We start from the raw sequence: 14601 nt of genomic DNA on the forward strand, positions 1-14601 counted from the left end.
AAACAGTGTGCATATAATTATGATCCTGATGGGAAACACTCACGGAAACAACACGGGACTCCTGCTCAGGTTACATGGCATGTGCTAAACATGAGGAAGCAGGAGGCTTTTCCTGAGCAAGGTGGAGGAGTGCTCCAGGGACCCAATTTAGCATGTGATTTTAGGCAAAGTGTGGCTTTTTGTGTCTCTCTTTTGGCAAGTCTCTTGAATCCCAGTGGTCCTGAGAATTTCCCTGAAGCACAGACTCCTGTAGCTAGGCCACTGAGCATAAGGCCTTATGAAGTGGGTGGCCAGAGGGGACCTGTTGAATGATGGGACTTGTGAAAGGTTTCAAGTGTCCACGGATTGGTGGGGACACTGGTCAATCCCAGCATAATTTAATGGTATGGGATAGGGAAGGTAGGTGGGGCGGTGGGTGGGAGAGAGGGAATCCTACCACACGGAGCTGTCAAGTGACTCAGCCTCTCTGGTTAGCGAGCGGGTTGCTTTTGAGGTGGTAGGTCTGTAGGAATCACTTGTGGATACCTGAGATTTAGATATTTGGATCTGAACAAATAAGTTGTTACTAGAGTTTCATTCTTTTGTCAAATACAGGTGTCTTCTGGCTAGTTAGCCAGGGCATGGGAGTGTCTGTGTGCATCTGGCTTGTAACATTCATTGGTACCCTGCTTCTGACTGTCCTTCTCAAGATGCCACAGCCTGAGGTCTGTGACTTGGCATGCAACAAGCCACTCACAGAGGTGGCTCATACCCACACTGTGACAGGCCAGAAGTAGGAGGTGAGTCCATTTCTAGCAGGTTCTGGCTTTCAGAGAGAACACTGTTTATTTTCCATAGTCATTATCTTTTACTTTCCTGGTTTGGTTGGGATCACCTCTGACCTAACTCATGAAGTTGGATTTGAAGAGTATAATGTTTTGAAAAATATGTAAAAAGCCATTTTTTTTTTTAAGGAAAAATTGACCAAGCCAACATGAAGGGAGGGATTCATCTTCCCCTCCTGATTTGGTCACGGTTCAGTCATTGGCACCTCTAAGGGCTGCACATTTGACTTGGTGCCACCCAAGTGTGTAAATACAAGACCCATGTGCCTTGATTCTTCAGGGACACCAGTCTCCAGGCAGGTCCTCTGGTTGTCCCTTCTTAGCGTGCTAAGCCCAGAATGAATATATGAAGGTAAAACTGAGTTGCGTAACAATAACGCTATGGCTCACAGCGTGAGCTGGAGAATATTCAAGATGTCTGTCATCCCTTACCTCAGGTAAATAACTGATTGACCTTTCTGCGGTTCTGATACTTTACTAATCAGAACCTGAAATCTGTATAACAACACTTCATTTACTTGATAGACAAAAGAACAATTGCAGTTGAAGTAATGTGATTTCTAAATAGACACTGCCTGTCAGAAATAAATGCATTAGAACTAAAATGTAGCTCAAGGAGACAATTAGCAAACAGAGGTGACACCGTAAACAGGTGCACCCATTATTCCCAAAGCTTGTGGCAATATATTCGCGTCTTTTAGAGTGATGGAGGATCATGTGACGGTTTGGTGAATTATCTATCGGTATCATCTGACTGATGAAGCCCGCTGCTGTAGCAGAGCATTTAAAAACGCATCTCACAAATTACATGGTAGCCGGGAAAAAATGCAGCCTTTTTTTTTTTTTTTTTTAAAGAACAATGCGTTGCGAAAGCTATGTGTTAGCATACGTAATTTTTTTCTTTGAAAGGATGGAGACCGTTTTATTATGCTGGGGTATACAGTCGGCTAAGGTTGTGCAAATTCATTACAGTGTTTGTGAATGTATAAAACATTTCCATTCTGGTTTTAGTGACATTGGATTTTTTTTTTAATATAATATGCTGTTTCTGAAACATCTGCCATCTCTTGTTACCTGTGGGCAGAGGAGAAAGAATAGACCCTTTCTAAGAATGTTTATAAAATCTTTACTAAAATGGAAAAGCTTGGGGGATGAGAGAGGACAGATATGTTTTTCCTTCCTGTAAGTGGCTGGATTTAAAAAATCCTGGGACAAGAAGTTTACCTGGACACAGGAAAGGAGACTGACTGTTAGCTGCCCAAACCCCAAGCTGGGGAAGGGTCCTTTCCATTCTCATTTGTCCACACAGTGTGGGCACTGTCTCAATGAGCAGGCTTCTGGAATCTTTTCTTCTTCTTTCAATCTGTCATCTTTGCTTATTTTGCTAAAGCATGAGGGATGCTTGAAGGAGCTATAGTTTTGACAGTTATGATCTTTTTGTTACTATAAGATAATAGGAATACAATATGAAATACTCTCTGCAACCTCCAAATGGGTCTGCCCTTGACTTTTTTCAGCCTTCTCCAGAATAGCCCAGAGCTGGAACCAAATTTAGTGTAGAAGTAGAGTTACTAGACACCAGGATATCAGCTATATTGTAAGCCTAGATGAGAAAAGAGGGCAATACACCCATCTCTTCTAATGTTTTCTATACCTGTACATTCCTGTTGGTCCCCTCTGGTCCCTCATCACTCCCAGGACCCCCCAAAGCATCCAAGATTCTGTTTGTTTTGGTGACCAAGAAGTGAGGATGGGACTTGTGTGTGGGGGGGGACTATCTGTGCTGAGGAATATCTATCCCAGGCCATCACACAGAAAGGGTTGGCCTTTCTTCAGGGGCACAGGTCTATTTATTTTGTGATCAGAAAATGACAATGGTCTTAAGAGCCGGCTCAGAAGGGTACTTGCTGCTGCTGCAGAAGACAGGAGATGGGTAGTGCACAACCACCTGTAGCTCCAGCTCCAGAGATCCAACGCCACCTTCTGGCCTTCATGGACACTGCACTCTCTCTCTTTCATACACACACACACACACACACACACACACACACACACACACACACACACACACACTCACGCATACATGTCCACACATACACACACATTAAAAACACACCCTCAAAAAATGACTACACCCATATGCTCAGAAGCAAGAACCTGACTGAGTGATGTCTCCAGTGTTTGGGATCTGTGTCTAGGACTGAACACCCACCCTTGGATTTCCACTCAAATAGCTTCACCTGGACACTGGCTATCAGCTCATCAGAGGACTGGCAGTCAGGAGCTTATGGGGAAGGGTCCCCATACCTCTATGCACCTGAACAATTTTCTGATGGTCAGCAGTAGGAATGCCCCAGTCAAGAAGGAAAGATACCATGCTTACTAGAGTTGTGGGGTTCCTTCCTGGTCTCTTTTTCTTTTTCTTCATCTTCTTCTCCTTCCTTCCTTCCTTCCTTCCTTCCTTCCTTCCTTCCTTCCTTCCTTGCTTTCTTCTTTCCTTCCTTCCTTCCTTCTTTCCTTTCTTCCTTCCTTCCTTTCATTCTTTCTTTCTTGAGATAGTGTCTTAAATTGTGTTGACAAGCTGGCCTCAGCGTCATAGAAATCTGCTGCCTCTGCCTCTTGAATTAAAGTTGTTCACATGTGGTAGCCCTCATTTTTTAGATTTATGTATTCATTTAAAGATTTATTCATTCTTATTTCATGTACATGTGTGTTCTGCATGTATGTTTGTGCCCTTATATGTACAGTGCCCAAAGAGGCCAGAAGAAGGTGTTGAATCCCCTGAGATTGGAATTACAGATGGTTATGAGCCTCCATGAGGATGCTGGGAACCAAATATGAGTCCTCCAGAAGAGCTGCCAGTGTTCTTAACTGCTGGCTGTCTCTCCAGCCTACTTGCCCACTTTCTTTTTAAGTCAAAAGATGATCTTAGAACAGTTTGACTCTATGGTAAAATAAACAGGGAGTGTAGAGAATTGCTAAATACCTCTTCTATAAACTTCCCCCATTATTAACATTTTGGGTTAGTATGACACATTTGTTATAACTAAGGAACCAATATTTAATATAATATATATTTAATTACTAGTTTTACTCTCTGTCTCTGTCTCTGTCTGTCTGTCTGTCTGTCTGTCTGTCTCTCTCTCTCTCTCTCTGTGTGTGTGTGTGTGTGTGTGTGTGTGTGTGTGTGTGTGTGTGTGTAGGTCAGAGGAGAACTTGTGGGAGTCCATTCTCTCCTTCCACTATGTGACTTCTGGGGATTGAACTCAGGTCTCCAGGCTTGTTGGGAAGCACCTTTACCCATTAAGCCCTCTCACCAGCCCCACTATATATTTTTTACTTTTGTTTACTATGTACCTTAATGGCTCATGGTTAGTGTACATATTTATAGGATCCAGGGGGCATTTCAGTGTACACATACTTTGGACAATAGTCATACCAGGGTAGCTGGCATTTCTGTCATCTCAGACAGATATCATTGATGTTAGGGACATTAGAGTATTCTCTGTTAGCTGTTGGTGCCATGTCTCTAACTGAAGTTGGTGCTTTACTCCACAATGTACTCATTTGCATTGTAGAATACATTCTCAGGGCTTTGAACTATACAGGGGGACACATATTTTAACTGCAGTGTAAATAGTTTTGCTGCCCTGAAGGTTTGTGTGCTCACTCTTCCATCTATCCCCCAGCCCCTGAATGTCTGATAGCCACTGGTTGTCTTAGTTTTGTGTAGCTTGGTGATTCCATTTTTTTCTATTTTAGGCAAGGTCTCTATATCTCAGGCTGGTTTTGAACTCAACATCTTCAACCACTTAGTCTCCCGAACTATCATGGGTTTAAGGCTGCCTTTTTCATGTAGAAATATGCATTTAAACTATCTCCATATATTTTCATAGCTCAGTAGCTCACTTCTTTTCACTATCGAATAATGTTCCACTGTATGGACTTACCACAGTATGTCCATTCACCCCACTGCAGAATATCCTGGCTGCTTCTAGGATTTGGCAATAGTGTTAAAGATGATTCCATTATGTAGACGTTCTGCCCTAAGCATTTGTGAACACCTTCTTGTATGAGCATAAATCTCAACTTCTTTATAAGCACCAAGGAACATGGCAGCTTGCTTGTATTGTGAGGCTATATTTAGCTCTGTACAAAACTGCCAAACTGTCTTCTAAAGTGGCTGTACCATTTTGTATTCTCATCAGCAACGAGTAAGAAACCCTGTGGCTTCTCATCCTTGCCAGCTGTTGGTGTTATCACTGTGTTGGATTTTAGCCACTGCAAGGAATGTGTAGAAGTACCTATTTCTGTTTCCCTTCGAACTTCTCTAATGACATGGGGTGTGGAACTTCTTTTACTTAGAATCTATCTCTTCTTTTCCCTCCTTCTGTCCTTTCCACCTTCCGTTTTCTTCTCCTCCCTCCTCCCTCCCTTCCTCCCTCCCTCCCTCCCTCCCTCCCTCCCTCCCTTCTCCCCTCCTTATTTCTTTTGCCCTTCCTTTCTCTTTTCCCCTCTTTCTTAGACAGGGTCTCATAATATAGCCAAGGGTGGCCTAGAACTCACCACATAGTTAAGACTGGCTTCAAGTTCATGGTGACTTTCCTGCTTTGGCCTCAGTGCTGGGATTACAAGTATGAGTCACTGTGTTCTGGTCTTCTCTGGCTTGTTTAAATCTTTTGCCCATTTTTTAACTGATGTGTTTCTTTCTTACTGAGTAGTCTTTTTTTTTTTTTTTTTAAATACTTGTGGCTTCGCTGTTGTTGGGATTCTCTAGAGTCTTTCTCAGTGGGGCTCATCTTGCTGCTCTAGCACCTCTTTCCCCTTTCTGTGTTCCTGAAAACTCTGCTGTTCCAGCCTGTGTCCTGTATTCAATGCAGCAGTACCTGTTTGCATTTGGAACTTCAGGTGTAGGGAATTTAGCATCAAAAGACATAGGGGCTGGAGAGATGGCTCAGTGATTAAGAGCTCGGGCTGCTCTTGCAAAGAACCCAGGTTCGATTCCTAGCACCTACATAGTGGCTGACAACCATCTATTACCCCAGTTCCAGGGAGATCTAGTGCCTTCTTCTGGCTTCCAAGTGCATAGACATACATGCAGTCAAAATACCCATACATATTAGAAAAAAAAAAAAAGGACGAATGAAGTATGTATACACACACACACACACACACACACACACACACACACACACACACACATACACACACAATCCACAGGAAAGACCCAGTACACCCAAATAGTGCTATCATTCCCACAAGGAGATAGAATTATGGATTAGTACTCTTTTCCTACTTGTAATATTTTGCATATTCCAAACTTTCCACCAGTGAGCTTAGCTTATTAAGTGATCAATTTTAGAAAAGTAAAAAATAAGTGAGCCAGAACATAGAGTAATCACTGTAGGGAAAAGACAAGATGGTCCAATCAGAACTTGTGCAGCTTTTGTCTGGCCTCAGATCTCCAGGATCAACATTCAACGGACACAGTAAAAAAACCACAGAGAAACTCTGTCTCGAAAAAAACAAAAAAACAAAAACAAAAACAAAAAAACCCAGCTTCAGCCTACAAGTCAGTTTTATCATCTGATTTTTCTTCCTTTATTTCCTTCCTTCCTTCCTTCCTTCCTTCCTTCCTTCCTCCCTCCCTCCCTCTCTCCCTCCCTTCTCTAAGCTTTGATGTACTTAGTGGTGGGTGTTCTAACAGCTACATTGAAACAAAAAGAAATAAAACTGGTGACATCAATGGGAAGGCTATATTCTGTTTAATTCCATATACTCCCAATATTATCATTTACTACACAAAAAGTATGAAGACTATCAATAAGCCTGAGTGGGGCGGCATGCACTTGTAATCTCAGCATTTGGGAGGTTGAGGTAGGAGGATTGTGAGTTCAAGTCAGCCTGGGCGACATAGGGAGACCACATCTCAAGACAATAATGGTAAGGAAAAGAATGGGATGTTCTGCATTTTTCTAAGTGTGGTTTGCTTCTTGAGCCGGCCTCACTTTGGACTGACTGTATTTTGAGTGCTCAGTAACCATGCCTGGCTAACGGTTACCCAACCAGATAGTATAGGCCTGTGTGACCGCACAGCATCAGCGACTGCCATGTAGAATCTGTGAGTGGCAGCAGCCTGTGAGAAGCACAGGTAAGCAGAGGAGGACACTGTGCTTTCTGGCTCTTCTGCACCCCTGCTCAGGGAAGGCTGCTGTGGAACCACCTGCTGGATATATCCATGCTATGACAGGAGAAGTACTTCTGCTCCTGGGGTGACAGCCTGTTAGAAAGCATCACACATTTCCTAGCCCCTTTTCTTTGTACCTGTGTCTGTTAACATGTCATCTTATTGGATCCTGAGCTGACATGGGGGTCACATCCCCCTGCAGTAGCATGGGTGGGGGGAGCAAGACATAACCACTTTGTGCTTTCTTGTTAGGAGTGATAAGAGACAGGGGTCAGGCAGGGCAGAGAGATATTGGGTAAAATGATGCTCAGGCTGAGCCTACCAAGGCCTGGCTCTCAGTGAACAGATACGTGCATCCTGTGTGTGCGTGTGCGCATGCGTGCGTGCGTGCGTGCGTGCGTGCGTGTGTGTGTGTTGCTTGATGACCATGATGTTTCATGTCTCAGTTTGTGCCCTGGGGCTCTCCAAGGTTCTTGGCACAGGCTATCCTACTCAAGTTACACCCCAGCTCTTCTTCCTACTCATGAGCATTCTGCTTCCTGGCTAGTTCCTTAGTTTCCCACACACAGATGCTCATGTTAACAGTGCTCAGTACACAGGATTGTTGACAGGATGAAGGAGGTCAAGTGTGCTAAATTTTGGAACTCTGGGGTACATGGTAAGTACACAATAAATGTTAGCTGATACTCATTTTGAGTTTGGTCAAGGAGCAAATTCCTTCAGAACACAAAGACTGTGTGTGTCTGTGTGTGTGTGTGTGTGTGTTGTACAGATGTTCTGGCTGTTTCCTGGACTATTGTTCTTTAGTCTCAGACACCCTTACCTCGTGCTCTATCAGCTGGGCTGAGGCCCCAGAATGGCTCCAGCCCCTCCACCCCTGCCCCAAACACACACTATCCCTCTCTTTTTTCCTGCAGGCCTGTTTTGACTATGAATTAATTGTAGGTTGGGAAACTCACAAGCCATAATCAAAACCAATAAGCATCAAAAGGCCAGGGGGGACCAGGCCACCGGGGAGTGCAGGGGACTTAGTGGGGCCTCTTGGTGGCTGTTCAGTGAGGTGGTGGGGGCTTTCTATGTATTTTCAAAGATGACATCAAGTATTTCAGATGGTCACTCAGAAGCTCCATTATGTAAACAAACTTTTGGAAATCTGGGTGAAAGGCAATGGGTTTCCAAATCAACTACTTTTATCTTTTACCAGCAAGCAGGAGCTGAGCAGAACTTAGAATAAAATGTGGACTTTCTCAGTAAGGGTTAATAATCAATGTAGATCGCCTAACAAAGGCAAGGCTGCTGTATTATACTGGGAAAGTTTTTTTTTTTTCTTAACTGTCAGTGAAGCAGTACTAATTATTACTCCAGTGTAAATGAGGTCATTTCCTATTAAGAGAACAAAATGCTCAGACTCGCCTTGCCAATTCATACCAACTATTTTTCACACATACTCAGCTTTTTAGATTTTTTTTAAAGTTTTGATAAAATCCATTCATTTGTATTAGAAAAGTGTAAACCGCCGCAATAATAGTTACCCATGATTACCCCAGATGAGCTTTTGTAATATGTGGGATGTTTGAATACCATGTGTTAGCCATGCAACAATTAGACAGTTGAATGGATCTTTAAAACAATCAGATACTTTTATCTCACTGCTTAAAAAAAAAAAGAAACACAAAAAAAACCATTCCTTGGATGTGTACCGTTAAACTGTAAATTCTGGGGAACACGCCACTTGTGTCACGAGGAGAACTTTCGGGTGTGTGTTGATCAAGGACAAAAAGACATCCAAATATCTTATCTGCATGTTTTCATTTTTTTATGCAAAAAGATTTAAGGAATATTGTAGCAAACAAAGGGTAATTGTTTTAGCCCAGATGTTGCTTTTGCACAACAAGCAGGTTACAATGTTCCCACAGAGCTGATGAGCCCAATCAGGGAAATGATTAAAAATTGATTTTGTCCCTGTAATTACAGTATGTAAACTACTTAGCTTGGATTGCAAAGGAAGTGATTTTCTAATTACGTATATACTCTGGTGTCTAATGATTGGTTTTTTGAAGTAATGAAGAGAGAGCACTAACGACTCCTTGGTGCTCTGTTGTTAAAGAAAGACCATCTTTAGAGTAAGCAGCAGCAGACAAAGAGTTTAAATTGAATTTTCAACACTGTTAACGTGCACATGGGTTTGTTTATTAAAGAGACAGGGGCACAATTTGATTGGCTCCAAGCAGCTTGGCTTTTCTTCATGCTAGAGCATGTGAAAACATATGTACTGGCAGGCAGGTGTGTGGCAAGAAGTCCTGTCACTCACCTCTGACAGTCCCAGTGCCTGGGCCTATGTCATAGGGTCTCAGGTTGCTGGAGAGTTCTGATGTCTGTGTGTCCTGAAAGTTTTAGATTGAACAGGTATCAAATGGCATCTCCGCTAGTTACCTTTGTTTTAAAATGAGAGTGGAGGATGTCCTAGGGAATATCTTTTTTCAACTGCCTTATAATTGGCTGGTCTCTGCTCAGAGTGGAGGCCTCCACCACCCTAGTATGTGGGTGAACTCCATGTTTATAGGCCTGACTACACAAGGACAGCTGTGGGACCCTAGAGTGGACTCCTGGACTTTTAGATGGTTGCATTGAAGTCCTACAGTGATCTCCTGTATCGAGACACCATGGCTATTGAATGATAGCTCCTTTGGGCAGAGAAGCAGTTAGAATGCAGAGGGTGACCATTTTTTCTAGGTTCATGCTGTGGAAAGAGGTAGGTAGCTTCATGATGAACCTGCCATGAGAGCCTCCAGGGCCCCATCTTCGCCAGGTTCAGGTATGCACTCTTAACTGTGGTTTCTTCTTCATGGGCTGACATGGTACCTGATGTCATACAAGACAAGTTTTGTTATTATCCAGGGAGTGTAAGGGCAGAAGAACAGAGATGAACACTTCATATGTGTGTGTGGAGTTCATGTGTATCTCTGTGTGCGGTCTGTTCACATGCTTGTAGAGGCCAGGGGTCAACATCAGTTGTCATTCCTTAGGCATCCCCCATGTTGTTGTTTTTGAGGCAGGGTCTCTCACTGGCCTGCAACTCTCTAAGGAGTTTAGGTGGACTGACCAGTGGCCTTCAGCATCTCCATTGCTGCCTCCCCAGCTCTGAGACTGCAGTTGTGTTCTGCTCTGCCTCTTCCTCCTCCTTCCCTGCCTCCTCCTCTTCCCCCTCCTCTTCTCTTTTCCTCCTCTTCCTCCTTCTATTTCTTCTTCTTCCTCCTCTTCTTCTCTTCCTCTTCCTTCTTCTCCTTCTTTTGTTGTGGGTTCTGGGGATAAAACTCAGGTTCTCATTCTTTCAAGGCAAACACTTTATCAATGAAACTGTCCCCAGCCCTGAAGAGAGAGTATGTTGTTCAGTTTCCAGGTCAGGGGGTGGAGGAAGGGGCACCTGTGTGCAGGACCCTTGGCCACAGTCTCTGTGAGCCAGGCATGGCAGGTGAGACCAGGTTAAGGTTGACCTCGAGTAACTGAAGCAAGCTCGGACATGGTGGGGATTTTTGCTTGGTCTGGTTCCCACCTCTGCATGATTGGAGTAGGGACAGTGACCTGAGCATGAGAGCCTGATGGAGGAGGCAGGTGGGGCAGGAACCTGCTTGCTGTGGGGCAGGAACTTGGAGGCAATCATTCCCCATCTCCAGTAACTTATTACTCATGGGTCGGGCATTCCCCAGGTCAACAGAGTCTCCATGTGTCACACATGGGCACCATACAGCTTACATCTCTGAGTTCTAGAAGGCTTGGCTAAGAGCTGGTCCCCAGCAGGCTGGGCCAGGCAAAGCCTGGATGTCCCTGGGTTTGGCCCGTTCCCGATCCTATGGCTTTTCTCCCTTGCTACTGTTTCCTTACTCACCTGTACAATGGCAGCAAGATCCTACAGGGCTCATGACCCTTCTCCCACCCTGGCCTCTTTCCCCACTCGTCCAGTGCAGAGCCAGTCATTGCTTCAGACCTGTCAATAGCTCAGGACAAAACCAAACTTCTTCCTGTGGCTGTCAAGATGTGTGGATAACGACTAGCCACCGTCTCCCATTTTCCCAGCCACAATCCATGTCTAGTCACACAAGTGCCTCACTGTACCTTGACATGTCCTTTGACCCCAGGCCCTTCATACTTGCTGTTTGCCCTTCAGGTAAAGGCCTCCTCCACATTTCCACAAGACACTCCTTCCCTTGCTTGGTTCTGATACCACTTACCTGTTACTTCCTTAGAGAGACCTCTGAAGGGCTTATCAAAGATCATCTCTGTGAGTGCCCTTCGCTTTGGACTTCACTTCCTTTTGGCAACATTGTATTTTACATTTTTAAAAAAATATGTAGACTTGGATCTGCTGTGAAGACAGGCTCTGCACAGGCGGACACACTCTTCAGTGCTGTTTGCCCACAGTATAGACACTTGCCAGACACGCAGGAGGCTCTTGTCTGAGATGGCAGAGTGGGTGGCTATTGCTCTAGGCCTCTCTTCCTGACAGCTTCTTTACTCAGCCCTGGCCTTTTAGAAGCTTTTTTATGATTGAGTTTTGAGGCTGGTCTGGAATTTACCATCTTCCTGCCTCAGCTTTTGAGTGCCGGGATTCCAGGCCCTACCTGGCTTCCTGTTGGGATCTTTCAGGGACAATTGTCATTCAGAGCCCTGTTTGTTCTCTCTGCTCAGAATTGTCTAAAACAAACAAACAAACAAACAAACAGCCCAGCTTCTCGGTGTTTAAGGTGGAAATCAAGTCTACTGTGAGTTGGTTCAGTTTTTGACAGATTCTTTATTCTTAATGGAACATGAAAATTTTGAATGCTGGGCCCCACAAAGGTCTGGGTGCCCGGGCAGACCTTTGATATGCTCTGGGGAAGGCACTCTGCTTGTGGGGGGGATAGAACCTGCCTCTCAGTAGCACATGCTTAGGGAGTCCCTTTGGTTTTGAAGCCACAGAAAGCATTGGTGATCTGGAAACAGCGTCTTGGGCACACAGATATATCCCCTCTTGAGTCCATCAATCACACCCTCCTATGGGTTCAACGCCACAGATATCCAGCTGGCTCTCTAAATCCTTCCTTCCCACTTCAGGAGGCCAGTGAAGGTTTCTCTGCTTTCACTCTGTACTGGCCTGCCCTGGGAGAACTGCCCCCTTCAGGAGCCAATTGGCCTCCCACTTCTGGTGGGCAGAGGTGCCAGGACAGGGTTTGCTGGTGGGCACATTCAGCAGCACCTGGCAGTGTGCAGGCTAGACATACCTGTGGGCAGAATGCCCAGAAACTGGATGCATAGGTCCGTGGTTTGAAACCACGGCTACCTGGACCGTCTCCCACCTCTTTTTACTGCGGAGTCCCTCATACTGTCTTGCCGGGCCCACTCATGCTTCCATGGCTCTCTTGCAGAGTTCTGTGGCTTTTCTTTTCCTCTCTTTCCTCTAGGAGCCAGTGCTTCAGGTTGTAGAAAGTACCCTGTGCTCCTGGGCTCACCCAAGCCACCCAGGAAGTGGTAGTTAGGACGTCCCCCATATCTATAGATTTAGAGACAGATCCTCACTATGTAGCCGAGGTTGGCCCCCAACTCTCAGTCCTCCTTGGACTCTTCAGTCCTGGTACTACAGGCTTGTGCCTTCCAGGCCCACAGGCTAGTCTCTATTTTCCTAAAGTTGCAGCCACCAGCTTCACATACCTGCATATACAGCTGCCTTTACTGAGGCCATCACTCTATCTGCTGCAAGGGCATCCCTGCCTCTACAGTTCTGGGGTCACCATGCTCTGTTTCTATGTTCTCACCTGTGACAATCCTTGGTTGGCTACCTGTACAGCCAGGCAGCTCTTCATACCATGAGCCATTTCTGTGTCCCGTGGAAGACTTGCTTATCCCCTCGCTGTCTTGGTTGTCTAGTATAGGGTGTGGTGTAGCTAGAGTTTTCCTGCCTGGCCCACGGTCAGGATAAATCTCTGCCACCCGCCAGTCCCACAACTGCTCAGACCCAACCAAGTAAACACAGAGACTTATACTGGTTACAAACTGTATGGCCGTGGCAGGCTTCTTGCTAACTGTTCTTACAGCTTAAATTAATCCACTTTTATAAATCTATACCTTGCCACATGGCTCGTGGCTTACCGGCATCTTCACATGCTGTTTCTCATCATGGCGGCTGGCAGCGTCTCTCTGACTCAGGCTTCCACTTCCCAGCTTTATTCTCTTTCTTGTCCCGCCTATACTTCCTGCCTGGTCACTGGCCAATCAGTGATTTATTTATTGACCAATTAGCAACACATTTGCCATACAGAACATCCCACAGCAGTGTGGAGCATAATGGTTGATCAGAAGGGGTATAGCTCTCTAAAACTTGCTCACACTCAGGTCCCTGTGGCAGAGGATGGCTGTGTGTATACTTTATCCCTGACCTATATCTGTCTCCCCTGTAGTGTAGGCGGGGTTTGAGGCACTGAAACATACCTGTGTCAGTAATTTGTTTTGGGTGGGGCAGCTGCTATGCACCCCAGCCTCTTCAGTCGTACCCTACTGTCTATTGTCTCTGCAGTCTGCCACCTCCTCTATTTTGGTGGAAGCTGCACCAAATAGGGCTTGTGGGCAGTGTCTTCCCAAGTGGCAGACTTCCCAGGTGTCTCCTCAGCAGTGGGGAGGCAGGGCCCAGAGGAAGCCACGTGTCTGGGACAGCCTCAGGTCATACCTCAGACTAGCTCTAAATGTGTGTTACTCACCTGCACCCAAATAGTGGTTTCTTCCCTTGAGGCAGACAGAAGTACTATGCTGGCATTTTCTTTTCTTCCTACCGGATCCAGAGGGCATCCCTGGTCTGCTGCTATCACCTTTCCCAACCTGCAATGATCCTAATGACCTCAGACACCTGGAGCTCCTCCCATGTAGGCAGACTCAGAAAGACAGGAATGGAGCTAACTCAATTTCTTGTCCTGTGCCTTCAGCATTGTCTTACTTGGCAGCTGCCCCCTCGCATGTCGGCTACCAACCTTTGGACAAACTCCAGATCAGTCCCGGGAGGCAACATAGCCCCAAAGCTGTGCTGGGCCTTTTCTTAATTGATGATGCAGAACCTGGAGGTTTGCTCCCATCACCTCCTCTCGTAGATTGAGAAAGACAGGGGTGTTCTGATCAATGGCTCAGTGCCGGAGGACAAACTGGTGTGGGACTTCCCTGAGAAGTCTCCCTCCCTGTGTTCTCCTGTCATCAGAATTTACAAAGCTTCTAAGTGAACAGTCCCCAGAGAACAGCCCTAGAATTTTGCAAGTCATGAGCTTGGATATAAACTCTCAGTCTGCACACCACTCCAACCACCCCCCCCCCAAACATAGGGAATACCCAGAGCAAGGCAGAGGGATCTGTAGAGCCTAGGCGGCTCAGAACCTTTCAGTTCGAGGCTACCTAAGGACCACACAAAGTGCAATGTGAAAAGCTCGCTTGTGTGTGTGTGTGTGTGTGTGTGTGTGTGTGTGTGTGTGTGTGTGTGTGATGCATAGCTGCACAAGTGTGCACATGGAAGCCAGAGGTCAGTAAGTCATCCACCTTGTTTATTGACACAGAGTCTCTCACTGGGAGCCAAGTCTT

General features: G+C 45.5%; 1 protein-coding gene across 24 annotated transcripts in view; it reads left to right on the plus strand.

The window, feature by feature from the left end:
- The window catches only part of Znf536 (zinc finger protein 536), a 466964-nt gene that overhangs the window by 41786 nt on the left and 410577 nt on the right, over positions 1-14601 (plus strand). For 2 of the 24 annotated variants that reach the window (XM_052760003.1, XM_052759996.1), the window contains exon 1: positions 7547-7669. The exons of the other annotated variants lie outside the window; for them this stretch is intronic. The gene's annotated coding sequence lies outside the window, so the exon portion shown is untranslated. Of the gene's footprint in view, positions 1-7546; positions 7670-14601 lie in introns of those variants that run through there. 24 annotated transcript variants of the gene reach the window in all.

This window comes from Peromyscus californicus, unplaced genomic scaffold, assembly GCF_007827085.1.
Source record: "Peromyscus californicus insignis strain IS unplaced genomic scaffold, ASM782708v3 Scaffold_4__1_contigs__length_199733344, whole genome shotgun sequence".
Lineage (NCBI taxonomy): Eukaryota > Metazoa > Chordata > Mammalia > Rodentia > Cricetidae > Peromyscus > Peromyscus californicus.